The 12,493-nt window shown below is 45.7% G+C and overlaps 1 non-coding gene across 1 annotated transcript; it reads right to left on the reverse strand.

Moving 5' to 3' along the window:
* Positions 1–349: 349 nt before the first annotated feature.
* On the reverse strand, positions 350–424 carry TRNAY-GUA (transfer RNA tyrosine (anticodon GUA)). The gene has a single exon. It is a non-coding gene; the product is annotated as a tRNA-Tyr (tRNA).
* Between the last annotated feature and the right edge of the window lie 12,069 nt (positions 425–12,493).

Raw genomic sequence — 12,493 nt, forward strand, 5'->3', positions numbered from 1 at the left:
CTCCAGCTTCATGTACTTTGTCATACGAGCGCAACCAATTAGCACCCTTCTCTTCAACTCCAAATGATATGGCTAGTGTCACCCTCTTTCATAACTGACCTGCAGTAAGAGAACCCCTTTTTGCTGCGTTTAAGAAACCTCAGTGAGAAATGGGTGTTCCAGTTTTTGAAAATTCTCTAATGGCTCCAGCAGAGCTGTTTCCGCCGTGGCAATTGCAACTCGTCGAGTGTGACACATAATTTATTGGTTAATAAAGGGGAAATCAGACATCCACCCGTTCGTGGCAATCGCTACAAAGGAAACCCATACGGGTTCCTCGAAAGAAAAGTCTCAGAGTTCAAGAAAAATTCGTCCTGGTCCGGGACTCGAACCCGGGACCACCGCCTTTACGGGGCAGCCGCTCTGCCATCTGAGCTAACCAGGCGGCTAGCAGATGGCAGGGCGAAGTCGAATTTGTCGACAACACGAAGCACAGGCAAGTGTTTGACGTAGTAGTTCTGCGGAAACCCGCAAGGTGGAGAGAAGTAATTAATAAAGGGAAAATCAGACATTCACCTGTTCGGGTGGTTTCCACAGAACTACTATGTCAAATCATTTATTGGTGTAACAAGCACGATCCAGATGTACGCATCCAAATGCACTTTCTGGAGCGTCAGTCACCCAAAGTTTCACACAGATTCATCAAAGTCACAAACCGGCGTCTCTTACTCACCTATCACTCCATAGTTTTCGGAATCCGACGTTCTGCAACCTGACACAAGTGTCCTTACGGCAGAGGCCTATGCACTATTACCGAATACCAAACACATCAAGAAAACAAAGCTTCCAAAGGCTATTATATTCACAGATTCCTTAAGTGTCGTGAAAGCTTTCGCAATCGCTACAAAAATATAAAAAATCCTGTCATGAACGACCGCTATTCACTGCTCCGCAGTACGCATACATCTGACCAACAGGTTGTAATATGTTGGGTGCCTGGGCACAAGTACGTATATAGAGGGTAGCGAGCTCGCAGATAAAATGGCAACTCCCATAGCAACGAAACCTAGCAATCCGTCCATACCACTTCCTGCCACAGGCTTGAAGCCATTCCTACGCAGAAAACTCAGTAGCTATTGGCAGCACTTGTAGTATGCGCAAACATTGAATAAACTTCATGTAGTTAAGCCACTTTTGGGCAACTGGCATCATTAACAAAGTCACGACTGAAGTTCTCTATTGCCGCCTCTGAATAAGGCGCACAAACGGTACTCACTCATTCCTTTTGACTGGCGCTGAACCTCCTCTCCGTGGCAGATGAGGCGAAAGGCTGACTGTACTCCACGTCTTGCTGGAGTACAGTGGAGTACCGGGTAGCAGAAGCAGAATGAAAAAAGCACTTTCTTCTGGCATACAGACTACATATTCCCTCACATCGGAGATAAACATTTTTTGAGACCAACGCAGCGCCTAAGTTTTTCAATGATGTCGTGCTGCATGTTACTAGCCCGAGAGAATCGTAGCGCTCCTTCTTTATAGAAGGTGTTGCTGCGAGCGTACTGTTTTGTAGCGCACATGCCTCCAGGCCCTTGTGCTCAAGAGTCTCAGTGAGGCAGTAGTGCTACTGGAAGCGATGTTTTTTTTTTTTTTCACTTTCCGGAATATAATGTAGGGTAATCACTCGCATCAGTCGTCCCTGACATTATTTTAATAGTTCGGTACAATGCACACCTTACAGCGAAAATTTTAGGCCTCTTGAAAGCCACGTTAAGTCAGACACTTGTCATTCACCGCGCCATCGACTTCGCCATAACATTCTTTGGCACTCATTGGCTAAAGCTGGTCCTTGGCCCAAAAAACACCACACATCATCAGTCTGTCATAATTCGTGACTGTGAGGGGGAGGGGGGGGTTACTGAGAACGCAAAATGACAATGTATAAGCGTTAATTCGCCACTTTAATAGGCAGAAAACTAAAATACAAGATAAATAGACGAAACAGAGAATAGACCACAATTAGAAGTCGGCCTCATGAAGTTGTGAAGGAGCGTTTTTATCTAGGCTAACTAATCACATATCCCCAGGAACATAATAAAGCTTTCAGGCAAATAAAATTACGTTGGAGCACATATGATCTACCGATGCCCTTGAAAACCATAGAGTTAGTAAAATTGAATTTAATGGCGCTAGAGCAACATAGGTTATGCGGCGCGTGCCACCAGGTTTTACAAAATCAATACAAAAAGTAGCTAAAACTGTGTTGCTATGAAGCTTATTCATAAGACACGTTTTATTGAATTAGTTTAGGACTTCCGTTAGGGGTTCAAGTAGATCATCTATTAAAAACAGTGGCATGTCAAGGTACGCGTAAGTTGCATAATTCATGAAAATATTTTGGTGATTAATTGTGTTAAGAACTGTGGACATGTGGTTGGTGCTCATTTCAAAGTAAAAAAAAAATGTGGATCAGGTGTGTGGAGCCCAATTATAAGTCGACACCAAATTATTTCGACGAATTGTTCTTGGTGGTGGCAAATCTTCCATTCGCTAAGCACAGGTTCCACTCGTGCTGCCATTTTGACGTGAATACATTCCGCATTGCTCGAATGCTGTCTTTAATTGGGATTCTTTTATTTGGTGTGCTTTGGTGTGCTGTCAGATGCGCATTCGTCCGCCTCTTCATTGCCTGTGAAGCGCTAAATTAACACTGACTTCACATGTTCATCCTCGCCCGTTTGTGTTTCGTCCTTGTTCGTGTTGTTTGCTAACGCTAGCGCAAAAAAAAAACAATAATGTAACCTCACCAACAAGCCCAATTTCAAGATTTTGTGACGTTTATCACCTGGACTTCTTTAACGATGGGAGAGGGGGTGCGGGTAGTAGGGATGAAAGATTGTGTCCATGAAAGGCTTACTTTTACTGATGCACAATTCGATATGAGACCGACAGCATGCCTTCCAGTAAATGAGAACCAGTGCATGAAAGAAAAATGTTGTTCCACGTCTTTTATTCCTTAACCAATATCTCTCTTCAGGCCTTGTGGCTGGAGCACTAATTAAAAGCTTCGGAGTACGCTATACCATCGTCCTTGGTGGCATTATGATGTCCATCGGATACAGCGTGTCATTCTTCGCTACTTCAACGCTGTTCATCGTGCTTGCAGTGGGAGTGGTAACAGGTAAGTTTATCTAGTCTGCTGTACTCGGGGAAATATGTATGGATGAATGGGCACACGCAAAACACTACGTGCACGGTGCGTCTGTCAAGTGAAATACAGCGCTTACCAGCATGGAAAACACCTCCCATGCTTCCTATCCTCGTCGTGTCCTTCGTCCTTATGTCTCGCTCATCGGCCTTTCAACATGCCGTCTTAGTTGACATATTAAAGAAAAATTCGAGACACACTAAATCAACTTAGATTGATCAAGTTCTTTCTTCAAAAGCTAACCTTCGTTAATGTCGCAATGACTCGTAGATGGTTATAAGGAAAAAATGTGTCAAAGTTCTGCTGTTCGAATTTCACGCCGTAATCCCAGCGCCGGGACGTCAGTGGGACGACACTGATTTCAAAATACATTTTGATATTTGGTCTGATGTGTATTGGTAAAAGTTCTTGAAACGTGCTGCTTGTGGTGTTTGGCTCCTTTAGTGTACAATGCAATCCATCTTCGCTGATTTAGATTTAGGTGCACGTTAAAGATCCCCAGGTGGTCGAAATTTCCGGAGTCCTCCACTACGGCGTGCCTCATAATCATAAAGTGCTTTTGGCACGTAAAACCCCATAATTTATTTTAATAAAATACTTGCTAATAAAAAAAAGATTGACTAGGCCCTAGCAGATGTCATCAAAATCCGTGACACCACAGTGTTAGGGTGCGGGAATTTCAAGGCAGTGGCACCAGCCGTCTTTTGTTCTCGCGTCTTTTAGCACATACCAGGTCATAATGCTCATGGTAAGAGTGCGCTTTCCAGCATATAGAATGGTTATTTGCGAACACAGCTCAAGTTATTTTTTTTTCTCTTTAGTACCCCCTTAAGTTAAAGTTCTGCGCCCGTGCTTGATACCTAGCCATGTAGGAACAGTAAGAGGTCGGTAGCCGGTAGATCGATGTATCGAGCCTAACGCAGTAGATTTAACAGCTTTGACAATAAAACCAGCAAATTACCATTCAGAAAAGCTCACAGAGGAAAAATTCCGTCCAAGTTTGTTCGGGCATATATAGAGCAAACCTTATAAAGACCAGAGCACCCCTATTGCAAACGATATTAAGCGGTGATTTTAATTACCCTGGTATAAACTGGACGACGTCCTCTGTGAACAACTGTTTGGCTAATATGCACGAGCGTTCCCAGTTTCTTCACTCAATAAGCATGCTCGATTTGGTTCAACTGGCACACGAGCCGACTAGAGGCTTAACATGTGCTATATTTATCATATATAAGTACTCCAGGAAAAGCTCATACAAACTTACTTCAGGGAATAAGCAACCACAGATTCGTTCACTGTATACTTCCGCTGTCTTTTTAAGAAAAATATACTGTTACAACAGAGATACTAAACTATTCCAGAGCTGACACCACAAAACTAAACCGAAAGTTGGATAAGTTTGCCCCCATGCTCGAAGCCACTTTTAATACCCGCACAACAGATTAGGACTGGAGTGTCGTTCGTGATAAAACAACGGCAGCTGAACTTACTTGTATCCCTAAAATAATCGTTAAAGCCAGAATAGATAAGCCATGGTTCACAGCAGATGTTAAAACATGTCTTAATTGGAAAAAGAGAGCATACCAACAGCGAACAAAACAAACACCAACAGTGGTTGGCAAAAATACAAAGGTGAATACGTTACTGCTGAGACAGCAATTATTGAGACTAAATATAATTTTTTGGATTATACGTTAGCTAACTTGTTAAAAACTAAGCCTAGAAAATTTTGGCGCCTGATTAATCCTAAAGAAGAACATGCAGTTCATCCAATAAACGACGAAAGCGGTAACGCTGTCCCCGCGGAAACCACAGCCGGTGTATTTAATAATTATTTTTTCTGAAATTTTCACTACTGAGTAACTTTTTCAACCTATTTTCGAGGACGCAAATTCAGCTCTTCGTCACCCATGTGCACATGTAACCGTAAGAGTACTAAGCGTAGCCTGTGCTGTTGAGCGGTTGCCACTTAATTCAAGCCCTGGTCCTAACGGCGTCAACACTAAACTTCTAAAAATGACAAAGCACGTTTCCTCCATTTCACGGTCCCTCATCTTTCAGCAGTCCTTACACAGCGGGAGCATTCCTGATGACTGCAAAATGGCGCATGTCATTCCTTCATTCAAATCCGGCAATCGCACAAGTTCTAACAATTGCCGACCAATATCACTGGCCTCTATCAGCAGCAAACTCTCTTTTCACGCATTATTACCGTTTAAATATAAACAGCTTACTTTTTGATAGTCAAAATCTTGTCAAACACAATTGTTCGAACTAGTTACAGACCTTCATGACTACATCATGAGGAAAAATACACAGACGCAATATTCATTGATTTTGGAAAAGCTTTTGATCGTGTTGCGCATAACGAACTAGTGAAGAAGGTCGATAACCTAGAATTAGATTCCAACACAACCGGTTGTATTGCCGAATTCCTAAAACTAATAGATATCAACGAGTTGTTGTTAAGGAGCATACATCTAGAACCACGCATGTTCTCTCAGTATTACCACAGGGGTCAGTTCTGGCACCATTGCTTTTTCTTATTTACATTAATGATTTAACCAATAACATAGGTTTTAAAATGATACTTTTTACTGACGACTGCGTCATTTACACGCAGATATTACCTCCCGAGGGCGTCACTGTCTTATAAATGGACCTAGTGCAACTCAGCCAGTGGTTTAAGGTCTGACACATGGAGTATAACGTAGAAAAAAACAAAGCTTATGACATTTTCTACACTTTCTAAATCTCCTCTAAACGCTTACACAATGGACGATACAGTCATAGAGAGAGTGAAAACTTTCAAATACCTGGGCGTCTATTTAACTACAGATCTAACTTGGCATACGCACATAGCACACATAACTAAGAAGGCATTTAAGAAATTAAGATTAGTTAAACATCGTTTGTGTCCTGCCAACTGAGGAACGAAGCTTCACGCTTACCCATCTCTCATTAGGTCTTCATTAAAATATGCATCGAAAATATGGCAACCAAGTACTTTACAGAACCGCATCGACTCAGTACAGAATAAAGCGGTAGGATTTATACTTTCCTCACACTCACCCTATGTGAGCATAGCATTGTTAAAAAGCGGCATCAAGATTTCCGCCCTGAACACCCGACACAAATATTCGTACTGAACATTGTCTTATTCTTTATATTACGACGAGGCAACATTTGCAACCAATCGCATTAAGCCAGCACATCACATTTCGTCCAGACGAGATCATGGACATAAAGTGCAACCTATATTTGCTCTAACACTAAAATATCAATGTCCTCCTTTAGTGCAATCCATAAACTAGTGGAATGCGTTAACAGAAAATATTGGCGCTTGCACTAAAGCAGTTATTCTTCAAAGGCAACTTCTGGAGCATCTTCTCCATGAGTAACGGCTGTTTGCATGTTTATGCGTTTCTTAAAATTGTATAACGTTTCGTTTTCTTTCCTTCCTGCTGTTTTTACTCCTTTATATATAAATGTGTCACTCAACCTTCACATTATAATACTGTGTTACCATTTCCGGGATTCATATGCCGGAAATAATTTTTTTTCTTTTCTATTATTGGTATTTATGCACATTTAGAATTGTGCAAGATTTCTGTCCTTACGCCTGATTTACTTACAAATAACATTCTGTATGTGTCGTTAAAGTTCCTTTCTGCCACGGTGTTTACATTTTACCCAATTCAAATCTATTTATTTTTTTTTCATTTGCTCAAGTATTCTTATGTTTGACAAAACGATTTGGTATCCCCCCCCCCCCCCCCATGTAATGCCCTCTAGGGCCTTTAGGGCACCTATTAAAGAAACGAATAAATAAAATATAGTGTGTGCAATGAATATCCTCGTCCTTTCCTTGCTGTCTATAACGAATTCGGCAATGCAACACCGAGTGATTTAGGACACAGGACTCTTGCTTCCCGTTGAACGACCGATCAGATCCACAATATCCCCGTTCATTTCCTCGCTGCTTCAAGGAGCCGGTCACGGCATAGTCACCAGCTGCTCCATCGTGGCCGTGACCCAATACTTCGACAAGCGCCGCGGTATCGCTCTGGGCCTGAACCTGGCCGGCCCCCCAGTGACGTCGCTCGTGGTTCCAAAGCTGCTCGAGTGGCTGCTGAGCGAGTACGGACTGCGCGGCACCTTTCTTTTGCTGGGCGGCTGCTTGGCCAACGTGCCGGTTCTGGGAATGCTGCTACGGAACCCTCCGTGGGAGAAGAACATCCGTGACGCTTCGGCTGTACTGGACCGAAACTCCTTCACTCAGGTGAACTAAAAGGGGACAAGCAGAAACATTCGCTGCAGTGACCCGCACGGTGGTGGTGGGTGACATTATTAAAAAGATGCCCCAGGGCTTGCTTTCACCCTATCTCCTACGGCATACAATCTAGGGCAGGCGCCATGACGAGAAAGAAAAGGAGCGAGTTATGATGTGCACCGTATACCGATGCTCAGAGGCTTTCGTGATCACTAAAGGCGCGGATATAGTCTGGCGTATGTGGGCGCTCCACAATGTAACGTCACGGCGCAGCCAGTGCGACCGGCGGCATTCGGCGACGGGCGTGGTTAGACGCGGTCGTCGCGTGGAATAGAACATGCCGTATCTCATGCCAGAGCAGCTAGACCAGAGCACGTGGCGCGGTATCTCTGCAGGCTGGCAGCATGGCACCATGTTGGCCTGCAATTCGGTTACACTTTGAAGAGACAGCGCTTAGTTTGCGCCTTCACCAAACCAAAGAATTAGGCAGCAGCTATTGAAGCGGTTGATGCGCTAAAAACATTTTTTTTTTATTTTTAAGCTCCGCAAATGGTGTTAATGTCCTAGCTAAGAAATATTCAATTATGTGGGCAAAAATTCTGCATTTATTCTCACGAGTGAAACAGCACAGAGCCACCTTCCAGGTTAGAGCCAGTCTTTTCTTTTCCTGTACATTTTCATTGCAGTTATATCGAGCACTCGGTAGTTCCGAATCCTCTGAACTACCATGCAGAGCACTACGTGGCGTAATCGTTGTATGTTGTTTTCGATCGCAGCTCTTAAGCGTCCGTTCCTGCGTTTCGTGCCGGCGTCGTCCCTCGGCGTAACCAAACGAACGAGCGGAGCGCAGCAGGGTATGAAAGACGTCGATAGGGGGCGAGCACGAGGAAGAAAGCGGAGGAGGATGGTATGGCTAAAGCGTACGAAGAATAATTTCGGGCCGAACCACTCATGTGGTGGCGGACTAGCCAGCGAAGCTGTAGATCACAGACCGAGAAACTATGGCCAACTTCCGTGTCCAGAAACATTCAGTTGAATTTGCAATTTGCCCCGGTGAAACTCGAAGGAGGTGGCCACTCACGCTTCTGCCACTTAGACGCAGACTCGAAAGACTTAGCTAGATGCTTACGAGCGGCCTCTAGTGCGCGATCTTCATCGGTAGCTTGCGCTCGACGCCAATGATTAGACTCTCACATCTGCTCTAGCTGATATTTTTCGGAGGCAAAGTGACTGGCCGCTTTCTCCGCTTTGGCACGAGCACGTTGTCGTTGGTTATAGTCGTATCTCTGCTGTCGACGCCTGTCCTCGTACTTGGCTTGTTCTTCCCGCTTTTCCCATTTTTGCTGGAGTTGCAACTGTTGCAATTGTCTACCTCTGCAATACACAATCTGGTTCTTACACACCGCAGCGGCTACCGCGGCGCACATCCCCGTGTTTTCCCGCTACAACTGCTGCGCCATTGTATTGAGGGCAGACGACAGCAGACGCAGTCGGCAACAACAGCGGCCAGCGCGGATGCAGCCCCCCCCCCCCCCCCTGCGCTGGTGCGACGCGGTGAAATCACGTGTCCTTTCTTTCTTCTACGCCGTACTATCGTTCGTTACATTTTTTTTTTCACTTTACGGACGTTAATCAGCCCAGATAACCCCTTTCGAGACCGCGCAGCACCGCCATTTTTTTTGTTCACTTTACGGATGTTAGATAGCCTAGATACACCCCCCCCCCCCCTCCATCGGGACTACGCTGTGCCGACATATTTTTGTTCACTTTACGGACGTTAGTAAGCCCAGATAACCTCTTTCGAGACCACGCAGCGGCGCCATCTTCTTTGTTCACTTTACGGACGCTAGCCAGCCCAGTACCCCCCTAAGAGACCACGCATATGGCTGATTCATACAGGTCCGTCAGGTAAATAACTTCGCTGTAAAAGCACCCGCTCACTGCGCACTTGTGCGCTTTCGCCGCGGCAACAGCTGATCGCCACGTTGCTGCGGATGACGCTCAAGGCGCCGAAACACACCTGAGACAACTTTTCAGCGATCCTGGCGTCGCGGGCGTGACGTATCCGATTTCGCCGGGCGCAGCCTGGCATGCTGAAAACGCCGGTCTGTATCCGCGCCTTAAGCGAGATGTGCAGCTGAGGAAGGCATATTCTTCCGATGTTCTCAGTTCCAATTCCCTTCCAGAGTAGCTGAGCTGCGTCGACAGCTACTTCTGCGCTATGGCGCATTGGACAGGAGAGCCTTTTTGTCTGTTCTTCGGCGTCTCGAGCAGGTCGCTAGTGACATCTTTTCAGTAAGTTAGGTGTATGCGCAAACCCCAAGTCGAAGGCGCCGTACAATCACCTCTTGTCTCGTCAGTAGGGGCGCAATAGCAACGGTGCATGCACGGTGGCTTTAAAGCGCGTGCGTACCGTCGGTGTTGCTCCCGCTGCGCCTGAAGTGAAAGTATGCGATTCACTTCATTATCACACTCATCATCGTGCGCTACGGCTGTATGGCGAATTGGTTGCCGGATGACGATCGCGTGAGGCCCGCGCGGTTCGCTTCACTGCAAAAAGTACATTCATTCTTCATTAGCATAAAAGCATAAATGTAAAGCATAAAAACCCCCCGCGGTACTTGATCTTGGACCAGTACGTCGCAGATGCGACTGATCTGAGGAGGAAACTCACAGAAGAATAAAACTGGGTAGGAGTGGAGACGGCAGGCATTACCAACTACCGACCGGCAGCTTACCGCTATTTCCTTTAAAAAAAAATTCGCCGACGATTACGATACACCCTAATGCAAAATTTGAGCGCAGTTGTATACTTGTTTTCATTTTGCGATATATTGGCTGGCGCGGACAACCTATCGCGTCCGGTACGTTGCAAACGAGCGAAGTGTGGCGCGACTGGCTCGCTAATCGGCAGATCGCGTGAATGCGATTCACAGTGGCCGCCGCAGGCAACCTCCGCTCATTCAGCGCTTTGTTGCTACACAGGCGGCCCGCGCTGCTCTGGCGCCATCTAGTAGCCATCATCGTCGCAAAGCCCGCGTGCGCGGCACTATGCTTTTCTTCTGATGCTTTCGCCACGCCCTCCTCCTCTTCGCACTATTTTCACTATCGCCGATGTTTTCATCCCTCGCTGCGCTGCACCTTCGCTCTCATCTTTCGCTGTGCTCGGTTGCTCGGTTACGAGGTAGGACGCCGACGCTCGCCGCAGGAACGGGCGGCTAAGAGCTGCGTTCTAAAGGTGTACAATCGCAGCGTTCTGCCGTTACTAACCTGTGAGGCAGAGGCGTGCAGATTATCAAAAAATTCTTGAGGAATAACAACCATGCATGCAACGAGCGATGGAACGAATTATACGCCTTAGCTTAATAGACAAGAAGACAGCGATGTGGATTGGAGAGCAAGCGGGAGTAGGCGATGCTCTAGTTAAAAGGAAGAAATGAAGTTGAGCAGGCCATGTAACGCCCAGAGCAGCTAACCAATTACCAGATCGATGCCAAGAGAACGGAAGCGCTGCTGCTGCTGCAGCCGCCGCCAAGTAATGGAGAGAGAACCTTTAATGAAAAAACAATGTTGAGGTCGGCCTGAGGGGTGCGCCTCTAGACCATAAATTGACGCTTGGAAAGAGTCGAGGGAACTGCGAATGCAAAGCAAGTTAGGTAGATGAAGCAAGGTGGGCATAAAGAAAACGATAATGAGACAGCTTCACAGTTTACTGTTCGCGTTCGGTGCAACACATACGCGCACATTTCACGGAGTATCTGGAAGTGGTCAACACTATGCAGAAGCGCAGTCAGAAAGTTTCTGTGACGTGCGCGAATTGCAGAGCATTTGTCGGCACGGGGGCGTTTGAGTGAAAAGGCTCGAACACGACTGTGCATGGCTACATACTTTAGGAAGCCAATTATATACCTTTTCATTATTTCAAATTACAGCCTTTTCAATAACGTATTGCTCACCAAAGCCATCAATATGTTCCTATTTGCACATAAGACACGGCGCGTTCATGTGGCCAATTTCGTAGTACGTCGCGTCTGTTTGTCGACGCGTACCTTTGCAACATCTATACCTTCGTTAACAGAAATTGGTCTGGGCTCGAAGTAAGGAGCACAGCATGGTTTGTGGCCAGCTATGGAATAAACTTGAATGTCACTTAATCTATAGCAATAGTTAATGAGGGTTTACGTACAAACGCCGCGGTTCAGCTCTGGGCACGCTGATTGCGGGAGACTGCGGATTATTTTGGCCAGATGAGGTTATTTAACGTGCGCCGATAACTCGGTACATGAGCGTTTCTTGCATTTCGCCTCCAACGGAATGTGCTTGCCCTGAGTGGGAAACGAACTCGAAACCTTAAGCTCAGCATATCATACTGACCGCTGATAAAGACGAAGACAGGGGAAGAGAACACTGTATAAATTACACAGAGCTGTAGTCGCTCCTTGTCCTTGACAGATGTTGAGGAGAGTGCGCTTCGGGGGGGGGGGGAGGGGGGGGGGCAGACGTTGAGCGTGACATTACAGTCCAGCTGCTATGTGGACAAAATAATAATAGAGCCAAGCTGGATCTTTCTTTTGGGAGAAACTTGTTCAGCGTTTGATGCGCTGAATGCAACTACGTTGTTCAGCAAGTGTAAAATTTACAAATGTCCGTGAACCTTTCATTTGGTGCCTATGATTTGCGTGGTGATGCTATTTGCACTTAGTAGGATATATACGAATTGGTCCGAAATGTATGCAGTGGTTTCAGCTTCAATGCAAGTAGTACTGTTGGTAGTGTTTTACTTAGAAGCAGTCAGATAATGTATCCGATGAAAGAAAGAGTAAGGAAAGTATTAAAGCTTCACGAAATCTGTCACAGGCGCAAAACTTTGCAACACCATTAGTAAGGATTGCTTTCCGCTTTCGTTGATTTAGAGAGAATTCAACGGGGTAAAACGCTAATATGCTTTCCATGGATATGTCAATATAGCAGCTTCTTTTTCCCCATTTCTCTTCTACTCTGTTTTCATTTTTGCACTTTTATTGCGCTCACGC

The sequence above is a fragment of the Dermacentor andersoni genome, chromosome 3 (assembly GCF_023375885.2).
Source record: "Dermacentor andersoni chromosome 3, qqDerAnde1_hic_scaffold, whole genome shotgun sequence".
Classification (NCBI taxonomy): Eukaryota; Metazoa; Arthropoda; class Arachnida; order Ixodida; family Ixodidae; genus Dermacentor; species Dermacentor andersoni.